At 42.6% G+C, this 13498-nt stretch overlaps 1 protein-coding gene across 3 annotated transcripts in view; it reads left to right on the top strand.

Annotated features, from left to right (window-relative positions):
• The window catches only part of LOC131692571 (protein windpipe), a 189967-nt gene that overhangs the window by 81522 nt on the left and 94947 nt on the right, over positions 1-13498 (top strand). Inside the window, exon 2 of one of the 3 annotated variants that reach the window (XM_058979695.1) lies at positions 11855-11978. The exons of the other annotated variants lie outside the window; for them this stretch is intronic. The gene's annotated coding sequence lies outside the window, so the exon portion shown is untranslated. The remainder of the gene's footprint in view (positions 1-11854; positions 11979-13498) is intronic. 3 annotated transcript variants of the gene reach the window in all.

Below are 13498 nucleotides of genomic sequence, written 5' to 3'. Positions count from 1 at the left end.
TTACTACGTAAATGCGAAAATTATCCATTTCATGTTCATATGTCAAACATATTGAAAATATGACAATTTATAGAAAAAATACTTCAATTCTTATTACATTTTTATTACATTTTATCAATTAACTGAAGGGTTGCTAAAATAAAAGTTTTCCTTTTACTGCAGTACAACGTTTTTGAATGTATAATGCTTGCATTTTAAATATACGGAGTTTTATTAATAGAAAATGCAAAAGTTGATTTTTTCTTAAACATTACATTCTGAGGAGTCTCTTAAAGTTAAATTTCGTGTAAATAAGAATAACATTTCATTATATATGGTTATACAAATCAACAATTTTTCAACACAATTTTTAAAAATATAAAAAATTTACCGCATTTACCGCATTACCGCGCGTGCGGTAAATAAAGTGCGGTTGCGGTAAGCGGTGCGGTTTCGATATTTTTTTGCGGTTGCGGTGCGGACAATCCATTTACCGCCCACATCCGCACCGCGACGAACCCTAACAAGAATCCATGCCTGCTGGTCGGAAGGGAGACTTCGACGTTTGTTAATTGGGAGTATACGATAAAAATATTCGGTATAATTTGTGCCTTTATTCAAATGCTATTTTTAGACGTTAAACTTATTTTTTCCGCTTCATCAAACGTTGCCAATCTCAAACAGTCAGGGTAATTGTTCTACACGTTTCTGAAAGGTTATCAGTTTCAGCTGCTCTCTCAGAGCTACTTATTATGTGTTACAATTTTGTTTTGCTAAATTCAAATTTGGTCGAAATGCTTCCAACCTCTAATTTAATGGACGTACACCATTTAAGATTCGAAAAGTGGTCCGTTCAGTTGATATGTAGACAGTTAACTGCCCTGGCCAGCAACTTTTTTTTTGCCAAAAGGTCGACAGAGCTCCGCGCAGCTATACGTTGCCTTTCACGGTCGCATCTTACTGTTTCGATTCGAACTGGAAAAAAATGCCAACCGAAAGCAAATCAAGCTACTCGAACCGACACCGCGGGGTCCGTGGACTCCGCGAATCTCCATGACATCTCATTGCTAATTGCAACTACTCGGGCCCGGTAGAGAAGAACTCTCGATTGCGGCTGGTTTTTATTGCTTCCATAATTAACACCTTTCCGGACGAATCGACCTCGAAGCAAGATTACGACTACTTCGTGGCAGAAAAATTTAACCCGCTGCTGCCGTGATGCGAGGTAAACTGTTATTAAAACTTTAGCAATTCGTACCAGGACACCATACTTGGTATACGTGACATTTGACAGTGTAAATATTAAAAGTAAAATATGTAAACGGATGTAAATACCTTCCGGAAATATATGTATAGCATTATGCTATACTTATTTTATAAAAATAACTTTATCCCATCACGTAAATTGTAATTATAATCGCAATTACTGTTCAACGAAGTTACGTAAAGGAAAGCAACCAGCACTACCCGCTTACAAGAGCCATCGAATCAGATAGGTACGCCTCATCAATTTCTCGGAATGTTGGCATACATTGACAAACCGTTCTAGACAACCGATTAGAATAGCGTCCATTGTCTTGTCTTCGTTGCTGTTGTCATCGTCATCGTCGTCGTCGTCGATTGATACCGAAGTGAATACGGATCTACCGTATGTAACCCGAGGCGTGCCACTCAAACGGGTCTCTGGGTTAGATTCTCCGTCACAGCCATGAACACCTCGTATGCCGTATGTCGAAGGCTAATTGTGCCACAAGAGGTTCCCATTTGACTTCTTGTTGTGCTTAATTACTACACTGATCTGCAATTATGGGGGCGATGAAGGAATGAGTGTGAAACGATTTAATGCATTTTAATGATTTTATGTGTGCTGTAAAGTCTATCAAGTAATTTTCCACATATTTTAAAAATTATTATGACTAGGTTATGATTTTAATTAGCTTAATTTTGTCACAATTTCTTTTTCAAAAAGCACTGACAACAGATTCATACATTTTAGAGTATTTCAATTCAGTAATAAAATTAGATTGAACACTAACTGTAAATCACATGTGTAAAAATATTATTGTTGATTCGTAAGTACGACAGTGAAGACCCGGTTTTATCAGCCCCCGATTCTGTCTGCCCTCGATTTTTTCTACTGGCGATTTTTTTTCAGTTTTTTGAGCCGATTTTGTCAGCCTCACATGAAATCCGTTCGATGCGTTCTAGCAGATGAACCAACTCCAATTCTGTGTACTAAATAATTAAAAAGAGTTGTATGGCTATATCTAGATACCTAGTCTAGTATTTTAACAGTCTCAGTTTATTGAAAAGAAAGAAAAATGTACCCCGATTGCATCACCCTAAAATACACTAATGGGCAGATAAAACGGGTCTTCCCTGTATTGTTTACAAGTTCATTTACTTTCATATCGCTCGATTACACCATTCCAAATTGCAGCACGGTGTTATTAATCGTTGCAAATAAAACTGCCAGCCAGTATAGAGACAAAAAACGAACCGTTTTTCTCTTGTTGTTTTCCAAGTCCTACATACGACGCTAGCCGGGGTATAGGGTTATGTTATTTTGCGCTTTATGTGCTGCCTACTCGTTTATTATTCGACCTGTATTCTGATTTTGATTTCTCAGCCATAATTCCGTTCTGGACTAATCGACACAGAAAGATAGCCTCATTCGTTATAGTCTGCTTCTTTGCTACAGAAGGCGGCGCTGTGTGTCATTACCAAGCCGAGGATGGGCTGGTGGATGCAACGTAATTGTTTATTGTGTGGAATATGATGGTACTTTTGAATGAAAGTATTTTATTTTTTTTGTTTTGTTGTCATTTTCTAGGAATTGGCACGCCAAGAATTCTAATCGGTGCTAAAAGTAACACTCATGTATGTGCTATGTATCACCAAGTTGATAACATAAAATTCATCATTAACAATTTGTTTTAAATGCAAAAGAAGCACAACATTGATAGCAACATTGCTGCTATCAAGCTATTTTCGAAATTGAGTGGAATATGTCTTTCAACGGTACAACATTCCGAGACAAATACGAGATTAGTTTGAAATTTTTGAATGAGTATGTAAGAATATTTACTTATTCTGGCATTAGAGATCCTTCTTAACATTTTCAATTTATAATCTGTGACTACCAACAAATTAATTTGGTTGTGAAAAACTACAAGGTACATCTCTATAGGGTTTTACGAATTGTTGACGTAGGATTACACTAATAAATATAATTCTTTTGATTATAATGTATATGTGATCGTAAAAAAACTTAATATAATTTATGTAGTATCATTAAGGCTCGATCCTATTCAAATTTCACATGAGATTATCTGTCTTGTTGAAAAATATGTTAAATGTTGATTTTTCTATAAATAATTTTGCATAAAATCTGGTGCAACATGGCCTACAAGAGTTGCACTACATTATCCGAATGTGTGACTGTATCACAGTGTCCAGGATGCTCTCTGCGACACATGATCCGTAACCGATTGTGCGTCGTATCTCATATCTTCCGGGAGATTATGACACCACTGCGACGAAAAGGGACTAGCGATTGGAAGCTCGGAACGTTTGGACTGCAGATCTCTCAACTCCATCGGGAGCCCCGCATACTCGCCGATGTTCTCAAGGACCGCGGGTTCGGAATCGTAGCGCTGCAGGAGGTGTGTTGGACAGGATCCGTAGTGCGAGCGTTTAGAGGTAATCATACCATCTACCAGAGCTGCGGCAACACACATGAGCTAGGGACAGCTTTTATTGTGATATGCGATATGCAAAGGCGCGTGATCGGTCGGTGACCGATCGACGAAATAATGTGCAGGTTGAGGATCAAGAGCCGTTTCTTCAACATCAGCATAATAAACGTGCACAGCCTTCACTCCGGAAGCACCGATGATGACAAAGACGGTTTCTACGCGCAGCTCGAACGAGAATACGACCGCTGCCCAAGCCACGACGTCAAGATCATCATTGGGGACTTAACCGCCAGGAGGAGGAATTCAGACCGACGATTGGAAAGTTCAGCGCTCACCAGCTGACGAATGAGAGCGGTCTTCGACTCATTGATTTCGCCGCCTCCAAGAACATGGCCATTCGTAGCACCTTCTTCCAGCACAGCCTCCCTTATCGTTACACCTGGAGATCACCGCTACAGACGGAATCGCAAATCGACCACGTCCTGATCGATGGACGGCACTTCTCCGACATTATCGACTTTCAAGACCTATCGTGGCGCTAACATCGACTCTGACCACTACCTGGTGATGGTTGAATTGCGCCCAAAACTATCATGTACGGTACCGACGGCCGCCTCGGTACGATCTGGAGCGACTGAAGCAACCAGATGTCGCCACTGCATACGCACATCACCTCGAGGCAGCGTTGCCGGACGAGGGAGAGCTCGACGGGGCCCTTCTAGAGGACTGCTGGAGAACAGTGAAAGCAGCCATCAACAACGTAGCTGCGGACATTATCGGGTACGAGGAACGGAGACGACGGAGCGATTGGACCGACGAGGAGTGCAGAGCGGTTTTGGAGGAGAAGAATGCTGCAGCATGGAACCCGACAGAATGTGGAACGATGCAAACAGAAGCGGAGGCAGCAGACACGCCTCTTCCGAGAGAAAAAATGCCGCCTGGAAGAAGCGGAGTGCGAGGAAATGGAACTGCTGTACCGTTCTCAAGATACACGGAAGTTCTATCAGAAGCTCAACGCATCCCGCAAAAGCTTCGTGCCGCAAGCCGAAATATGTAGGGATAAGGACCGGAGCCTGCTGACGGACAACAGTAAGGTGATCGAAAGGTGGAAGCAGCACTTCGACGACCACCTGAACGGCGAGGAGAATGTAGATACAGATGACCAATGCTACGAAGGATTTGACTACGTTAGTGCAGTTGAGGACGGGAATGAACCAACTCCCACGTTGAGGGAAGTTAAGGATTCCATCCAACAGCTTAAGAACAACAAAGCAGCTGGCAAAGATGGTATCGCAGCAGAACTCGTCAAGTTGGGCCCGGAAAAGTTGGCCACTTGTCTGCACCGGTTAGAAGTCAGGATCTGTGAAACCGACCAGCTACCGGAGGAGTGGAAATAAGAGGTGATCTGCTCCATTTACAAGAAAGGCGACCATTAGGAGTGTGAGAACATCCGAGCGATCACCATTTTGAATGACGCCTACAAAGTGCTATCCCAGATCATCTTCCGTCGTCTATCACCTAAAGTAAATGAGTTCGTGGGAAATTATCAAGCCGGCTTCATCGATGGCCGGTCGACAACGGACCAGATCTTCACCGTACGGCAAATCCACCAGAAATGCCGTGAATACCAGGTCCCAACGCATGACCTGTTCATCGACTTCAAGGCGGCATACGGCGATATCGACCGCGTAGAGCTTTGGAAAATCATGGACGAAAAAAGCTTTCCCGGGAAGCTGACTCGACTGATCAAAGCAACGATGGACGGTGGACAAAACAGCGTAGGATTTCAGGTGAACTTTCCAGTCCTTCCGAATCTCGACGGGGATTGAGACAAGGTGATGGACTCTCGTGTCTACTATTCAACATCGCTCTGGAAGGTGTGATGCGACGAGCCGGAGCACAATCTTCACGAAATCCGGCCAATTTGTATGTTTCGCGGATGACATTATCGCCCGAACATTTGGAACAGTGCAGACCCGCCTGAAACGCGAAGCATCGAAGGTCGGACTGGGTGGTAAATGCGCCCAAAACAAAGTATATGTTGGTAGGTAGAACCGGAAACAACAGGATCCGGCTATGAAACAGCGTTACGATTGACGGGGATACCTTCGAGGTAGTGGAGGATTTTGTCTACCTAGGATCCTTATTAACAGCTGACAATAACGAAATCTGAAGATGCATCATCAGTGGAAGTCGGACCTACTATGGGCTCCAGAAGAAACTGCGGTCAAGAAAGATTCACCTCCACACCAAATGCACCATGTACAAAACGCTTATAAGACCGGTGGTTCTCTACGGGCACTACGGGACTTGGACCATGCTCGAGGAGGACCTGCAAGTGCTAGGAGTTTTCGAACGACGGGTGCTAAGGACGATCTTCGGCGGTGTGCAGGAGAACGGTGTGTGGCGGCGAAGGATGAACCACAAGCTCGCTGCAATCTATGGCGAACCCAGTATCCAAAAGGTGGCCAAATCTGGAAGGATATGGTGGGCAGGGCATGTTGCAAGAATGCCGGACAACAATCCTGCAAAGATGGTGTTCGCCAACGATCCGGTTGGTACAAGAAGGCGCGGAGCGCAGAGAGCACGATGGGCGGACTAACTGGAACGTGATTTGGCGAGTGTTGGAGAGCTGCAGCTACAAATCGAGTATTGTGGAGGCAAATTGTTGATTCAGTGTTATCATGAAATTGATGTTGAACTAAATAAGTGAATGAATGACACTCAAAGGATGGTGTGTGATGCCCTGCTGAATCTTCGAATGATGGTTTTTTTGGAAAATGTATATGAAGGACATATGGTCGGCGTTAAGTCAGACCGAATTAAGTCGCAAAACATAAAAAAATGAGTTAATGACAGCACTGGATAAAGAATTTTTTCATCTACATTCCACTTTTACCATATTTGAAATATGAAACAATAAACAAGAATTATGGTAAAAATTATTTTCCAATTATAATGTAAAGGATGCTGCGATTCAAACTTTAAACGCGTTTTTCTCGAAATCAATGCACTGTCACTTAGTCCGGTCTGACCTAACACCGACCATATAGAGGAGATCATAGCTTGGCAGTACATCCCAAATCGGGACACTAGGTGTTCTTCCTCGGGACCGAAGGAAATCCAATAGTTGAGATATGATAGAACAATACTCGGTGCATGACCAGACATTATTTTCGATATCGTGATACCCGTTACCAAAAACGCAGATCTTACTATTCACGATGTGCCCGAAACGAGCGCCTAACGTGTTGTAACTGGATTTAAACCGAGATATAACACGAATGAAATCCCGAGCCAATTTCTAGACCATTGTTTCGAGATCACTTACGGACGTTTGTGATCCAGGATTCCACGAAATTCGCGGCGGAGCGTAAGCAGAAGCATCCCTACTTTATCACCGACAATACCGTTGTTTGGTTACGGTTTAATCAGGTGTCCTAGGTGTTCCATTTATTGTATGCAGAAAGTTGATCCGTGGTTGGCACTACTGTCTCAAAATGTGACATCCTCAGGTACCTTGAGAGTCGAACCATACCCCGAAAAATTGGAATGTAAAAACCTGAGCAATGGTTTGACTCATTAATTAAAGCTGTGGTTGCACTGGTTTCCGCTTCCTTGAAAATACGACTAGCTCAGTTTTCTCCGTAGAGAATTCGATACCCAGTTTGAGGGCCCACGCAGACAAATTGTTCAAAGTGTCTTGCAATGCTTCTTGCAAATCCACGGCTTTGGGATGTAAAAGAGAACACACCGTCATCTGCAAGCTACCTTAGCGTGCAAGAACTGGCGATACATTCGTCAATGTCATTCACGTAAAAGTTGTAGAGTAAGGAGCTAAGATATGAGCCCTGGAGAAGACCCATTTAAATCACCCCATAGCATAGGCCCTTTGAATTACTGTTGCGACCAACGAAAGACAGTCGTTCATCCCTTAACAGTTGCGGAAGCCAAATTGTGTATCTGACAGTAAGCCATTTGCTTCAAACCAATTGTCGAGGTGGAAGATCATTTTCTCGAACAACTACCGGATACAGAATAGCATTGCAATCGGTCGATACGAGTTGTGGTCGGGGGCTGGTTTCCTGGTTTTTGGATAGTAATGACCTTCGCTCGCCTCCATTCATGAAGGACAATGGTGCTAAGAAGCTTATAAAATAAGTTCACCAAGCGTCTCTTGGAAGGCTGTGACAGATTCTTCAGCAAGTTGAATGAGACGTGGTTCTGTCTGGCCTTGGGATTTTCTTATTAGATGATAAGTGTGTAAGTGGGAACTCCACCATCGAAAAAGGTGTTTCGTTCGCACTATCGTAAGGGGAGGCAGCGCGGTAGATTTTCTGTTCCGGGTGGAATCCGGCCAAACCTTGTTGGCGAAATCGAATATCCAACGGATTGAATATCCCTCGCCCTGGTTAGTACTGTTTCAGTTTCGCATACGCCGGGCCGTGCCGTAAAGACTCCTCATCGATGTTTCTTTTGTTAGTCCGTCATCGAACCGGGGCCAGTAACTACGTTTCTTAGCTTTCATCAAACTCTTCATTCGCGTGTCTAATGTCGTGTACTGTCGATAACTAGCGGTAACCCTTTGTCACGGAAGGTCTTACACACGGCGGCTTTCTTCGCGTACACGTCTGAGCTCTCTTTGTCTCACCATCAGAAGGGAGGTCGTCCGCGAGAGTTCGCGTCTAGTACGCGTTTGGTCTGAGTTTGAATCGCGGCATCGAGAATCAAGCCAGCTAGGGACCCGTACTCTTCCTCCAGAGGAAGCTCTTGTGTGGATTCGATTTTGCCGAATATCGCGGACGCGTAGCTCTTCGAATCAATATTTCGTATGTTGTCATACGAAACATTGATTGTATTTGGTTGCCCTGAACCCTTAGCAATAGTAATTACCGCGGAGATCAGGGATTACCTTCCACAGGCATTCTAACCGCAGCGATGTGATGCAGAGGGACAAGTCTAAGGCGCTCGGGTGCGCTGGAGGAGCCGGCATCCGTGTTCAAAATGGTCATATTGAAGTTGTCGCAAAGCTCGTGGAGTGAGGTAGATCGATTATTGTCATGAAGGCAACCCCATGCCGTACCGTAGGAGTTAAAATCACTTAAAACTTGCCTCGGTGCGGGAAGCACGGGCTTCCCATGAACATCGACAAGTTTGCACCCGTGCACAAAATTTCGTGCACGCGTTTAACTTTTAACATGCCTTGCCTTTGTGTACAGGTTCGCATTGAACACCGAACCCAAACGAACGATGTGCAAACTTAGGCTTAAACACCGTTTACGTACATCGTGTGCGTATACAAGAAAGGCAACCACAAAACAGAATGAGTCAATGCTAGTGGTGGTGAGTGAGAGAAAAGAGAGAAAACTAGTTTCTAAAGGAAGGAGGAATTCCGCAATTTCATAAAGCCGTCGGTAACCAACTGAGGCTCTAGGGGGAACGTAGGTGGAAACAATGCAAAGGTCCTTTGATTCTAGTTTGACAATCGACAACTTCAATAACTGGTGTCGAGAGGAGGGCGATTCGATTGAAATAATAGCACTTTTTGATGCCCAAAAATATTCGTCCGTAAGAGTTTGCTCGATCTAGGCGAATGATATGCGACGCAAATTCAATTCAAATGCATCGCATATTAAATTATTTATTTAAATTCTGATGGTATCGAAGATGTTCTGGGGGTCATAAGAGTCACCTTCGTCAGTAGACTAGTTAGTATCGATATTCGTAGAGACTTGTGGCATAGCTAACTTTTTTGCATTTCCGCTTAAAACGTCCCTGTAGCGACTGTTCATACGCGGAACATGTCGGTAGATCATGTGGACTTCCCCCACAGTAGAGATACTTTCTGACATCCATTTCACAGGAGTCGTTCACATGATTCCCACCGCATTTCCCACAACGAAGAGGTAGGTAGTAGTTTAGTAGGTTTTCGCGTACAAAAAAGATCTTGTTTAGTTTTTGGTTCTTTTTAAACTCTGGGTAGCCGGCTACCGAGGGTATCCTAATTGTTTCTAAACAAAAGCAATTTGAACTCCACACAGCCGACCGTGGGAGTATTGCCTAGAAAAGCTAATCCTATCTGCATAATGGTCCGGATCACTATTTATTGCGACAGCATTCAGACAAATTTCGCTATTTATTTTCGATATATTACCGAGTGATAATACGTTGTACAGATAAAGAGTATTTCCTATTTTCCATACCGGATTGTTTGTGAAATACACGTATACGAACGATAATATCGAACATTGAAGGGGAATATAAAGGATCGTTAATCTGATGCACGGGTTTGTTAGCAAAAAAGTAAATTGAAATTAGATTCATAAAAACAGACGCGGCAACTTTTCAGTACGTATTGACCCGTGATCATCGATACTAGTGAGAATAAGGTTTTTGGGGATAATTGCCGAACAACTATTTATTGAGAAAAAATTTTAATCGAGGCTTCTATACAAACCGAACCGAAAGATTCACTCTGCAAGACGCAAGCAGCTTCACGCGCGCGTCGTTTGTCCCCCTTCCCTGTCAGCATACGACCACAGATCCTAGCTGATCTTCACTAATGCCACTCCCGCTCGAAACGAAACGATACTGAGACAGACTCCAATCCGTCAACCTGTCGAAGTGAATGAACTGACAGCGGTTGGGGATAGAACCCGGCCCAGTCCCGAGTTTAGGCAAAAACGGCAAAAGGTGGCCTGTACCCCGGTTGGCACCACGGGGAGGTAAGGGATAGGAATTCTGTATCAGAGGTGAATGGCGACATCGATTGGCCTCATGTTGCACGATAATGCAGCTTGCTAACCTTGAACAGTCTAATAATATTCATTGATAAAAAATTTAAGGATCATTTTGTAAACATTATTTAGTTAAGAAGAAACGGTCAGGCTCTACCGAACTCTTCATATGTTTTAAATTCGTTAACGTTATTTTTACTTGTGAAAATTCTTTTTTTTCGTAGTATGATTTATAGGAAACATTTCTTTTAAGCCTCTAGTAGGAGTATCGATGGATAGTTCTTAAATTGTTATACTATTGTTATTATTGTTATATCTGCATGATATCATATCGCATTGCAATGAATACTTCAATTTTCAACTATGTTTGTGTTAATCAAATCTCTTGAAAGCATTTTTTCATTTAATAACTATACACCTAAAACGCAATAACATATTTGAATCTAATGGAAACTTCGGGTATTGTGGACATTCGAGTGTCCGGGTGTTTACCGTTATCACCTGCCGCTTTCATAACATAGCACACCGCACCGAAGTGCGCCTTATCAGTATTTCTTGTCTTCCTTATCAGAAGCCTAGAAGTTGAGCAAACATTTAGCGCATGTCTTTGCCCTCGGTTTGGTTGCTTCACATGCCGTTTTCGTAAAAGTGTCGAACCGTTTTCAGGGGAAATATTTCCCGGTTTTGATGAAATCACTTCATCGCTTCGAAGTGAATCTGAAAAGGAAAAGTTCTGCAAAATGGTTGATATAATCTGTACCGAATTTCGTCATATTAGAGCAAATCGGTTTGAAAAAGGTCTTCCGAATTGGTGCTGCAATCGGAATAATCCAAAGTCTTCGCTGTGCTAAGTTATTTTGCTATCTGATCGCGATAATGAAATACACACAATTCTTAATAAACCGGTTGGAATTCGGTAAACATGTTTTATTTGAGTCGGTTGGTTTTCTCTCGTATCGTGAGTAGGTGGATAGCAATTAAAACGATCCACACAAAATTTCTGCGAGCTATTTAACGATTCTCGCACATTTTGCAATTTGATTTATTTTATTTGATTACAATAAAGCAAACACTTTTATTTTCATTCTTCGTGAAAGGATATCTACGAACGAACGAACAAAGTATTAATAAATTGGACGGCATAACTAATCATCAGTAATTAGTTTCCAATCAACCTTAACAGCCTGCTGACTTTGAGCTGCAATCAACCCCAAATTGCAGCCATCAAACGGCGCATACTCCCATCCATCTCACCTTTCATACACAAAAGTCACGGTCAATCCGCCGGTTGGACATTGACAATGAAATCCTCCAACAGCTCGTAATTTACGAGCAACGAAGTGACCCTGACCGTTGTGTGGCTGCTGTGCGGTGCACTATCCGTTGCAAGCAATTCAACCCACTCAACTAATATGTATCTCTCATCTTGTCTCGTTTCAGATTGATTGTGCGACTGGTTCGGGGACCTGGTCAGACGCAGTCTAAAATTGAACCTGTTGGGCCAGTACCACCGACGCGACGCTACTGCCGTTATTCTACGATCCACTCACCGCAGTAAACTTCTGTAAGTGTCTCGGCCAACTGAAGCAATACTCCGACTAATTGGCTAATCTTGATGGCCCCGGCTGCGCTATCAGATAGCGGGACAGCATATCAACTTACGCTTGTGCTTCCTAGCACCGCACGTGTCGTTCAAGATATCGAGTTCCTTTTAACAGCATACATCGCGTGGTACTCGAACGATCATTTGTTTTGGGACTATGAACTGTGCTAAACATGCCAGTTGGTGTGGTTTGTTGAATAACATGACATTCGAAAATATTCATCAAGACAAAAAAGAAATTGCCGCAATTAAATACATCACCGATGTAGCTATCAATCAACCACACAAACATCCAACAGAGAGGCGATCGAGAAGATCACGACAATCGCGTTTCGCTGAAGTTCGATCGCGTTAACCTCTACCGGCGACGAAGACGACGACGACGACGGAGCCACCACGAACGGGCACTTTTTGTCAGTGTGTAATGAGTCCGCCGCGTGCTTATTTCACAGTTTTTTTTCTTTCTTATTTTCGGTTCCAATTGATGTATTGGTTTCACGATGACGACAGCGCAAATTGATAGCAGCGCTCATCGTATACGCTCCAATGCTTAACGTGGTTTAAGTTTATTTCCGTTCACAGTCTGCCAACCTGAAATAGGGGTGCGGGATTGGGCTGACTATATGAACTCGTGTTCGTGAAATTGTAAGCTAAGTTCTTTACAATTCGCATATATGGGTTTGAATTTCGGATTCACGTGCGATCAAAGCCACAATAGAATGAATCTACACAAACAACCGAATTATCCGATTGATCCAATAACTTTTGCCGATCTGTACGAGCGATGACTGTACTTTGATCTTCTGAGCGAATTAGTTACTTTGAGCAAACAAAACATAGGGTGGTTCTCATTGGGGACAGTTTAGTATGAAAAAAATATTGAACGGTTGCTTATTAAATATTTGATTATTATTTTCACGTGTTTTCTGTTCAATAATGGGCATATCTATTATTCTAAGCGTGACGAGGACATTACAAAAATTATAATTTGTTTTGATCTTGTCATTTACCTAGAAGATCCATTCACGTGTTTGCTAATTCAAATATGAAATAATATTCCTGTAGTAACAGACTCACGAAGAACTAATCGCCAAATCTGCCTCTAATCACAACCTCAGATTGTTTTGAGCCCATCTTTGAAAGATTATAAAATATGTCTTTTTTCTGACATTTCCACGAGAAACCGGTGGACCGCAAAATATGACCATCGTCGGTTTGAATAAAACTTTGCAGTTGTGTTCGGTTTATTAATCTCCATGATTTTCCCTAGCAATTGCAATATTTTGATAAAAGAGAAAATTTTCAAAAGGGCGAAGACGTTTCTACGTACATAAATTTCAATTTTTTTGTTCGATTGCTCTATTTTATACAGCAAAACAGCGGCGTCGGCGGTAAAATATGATGACGAGTTCTGTTCTACCATAGACCATGCGGTAGACTTGGGTGCAACGCCCAACTCCTACTAAGCAGAAGGCAAAGAA

Source organism: Topomyia yanbarensis, chromosome 3, assembly GCF_030247195.1.
Source record: "Topomyia yanbarensis strain Yona2022 chromosome 3, ASM3024719v1, whole genome shotgun sequence".
Lineage (NCBI taxonomy): Eukaryota > Metazoa > Arthropoda > Insecta > Diptera > Culicidae > Topomyia > Topomyia yanbarensis.
Note: the sequence above shows the minus strand (reverse complement) of the source record. Positions and strands in the feature narration are given on the sequence as shown.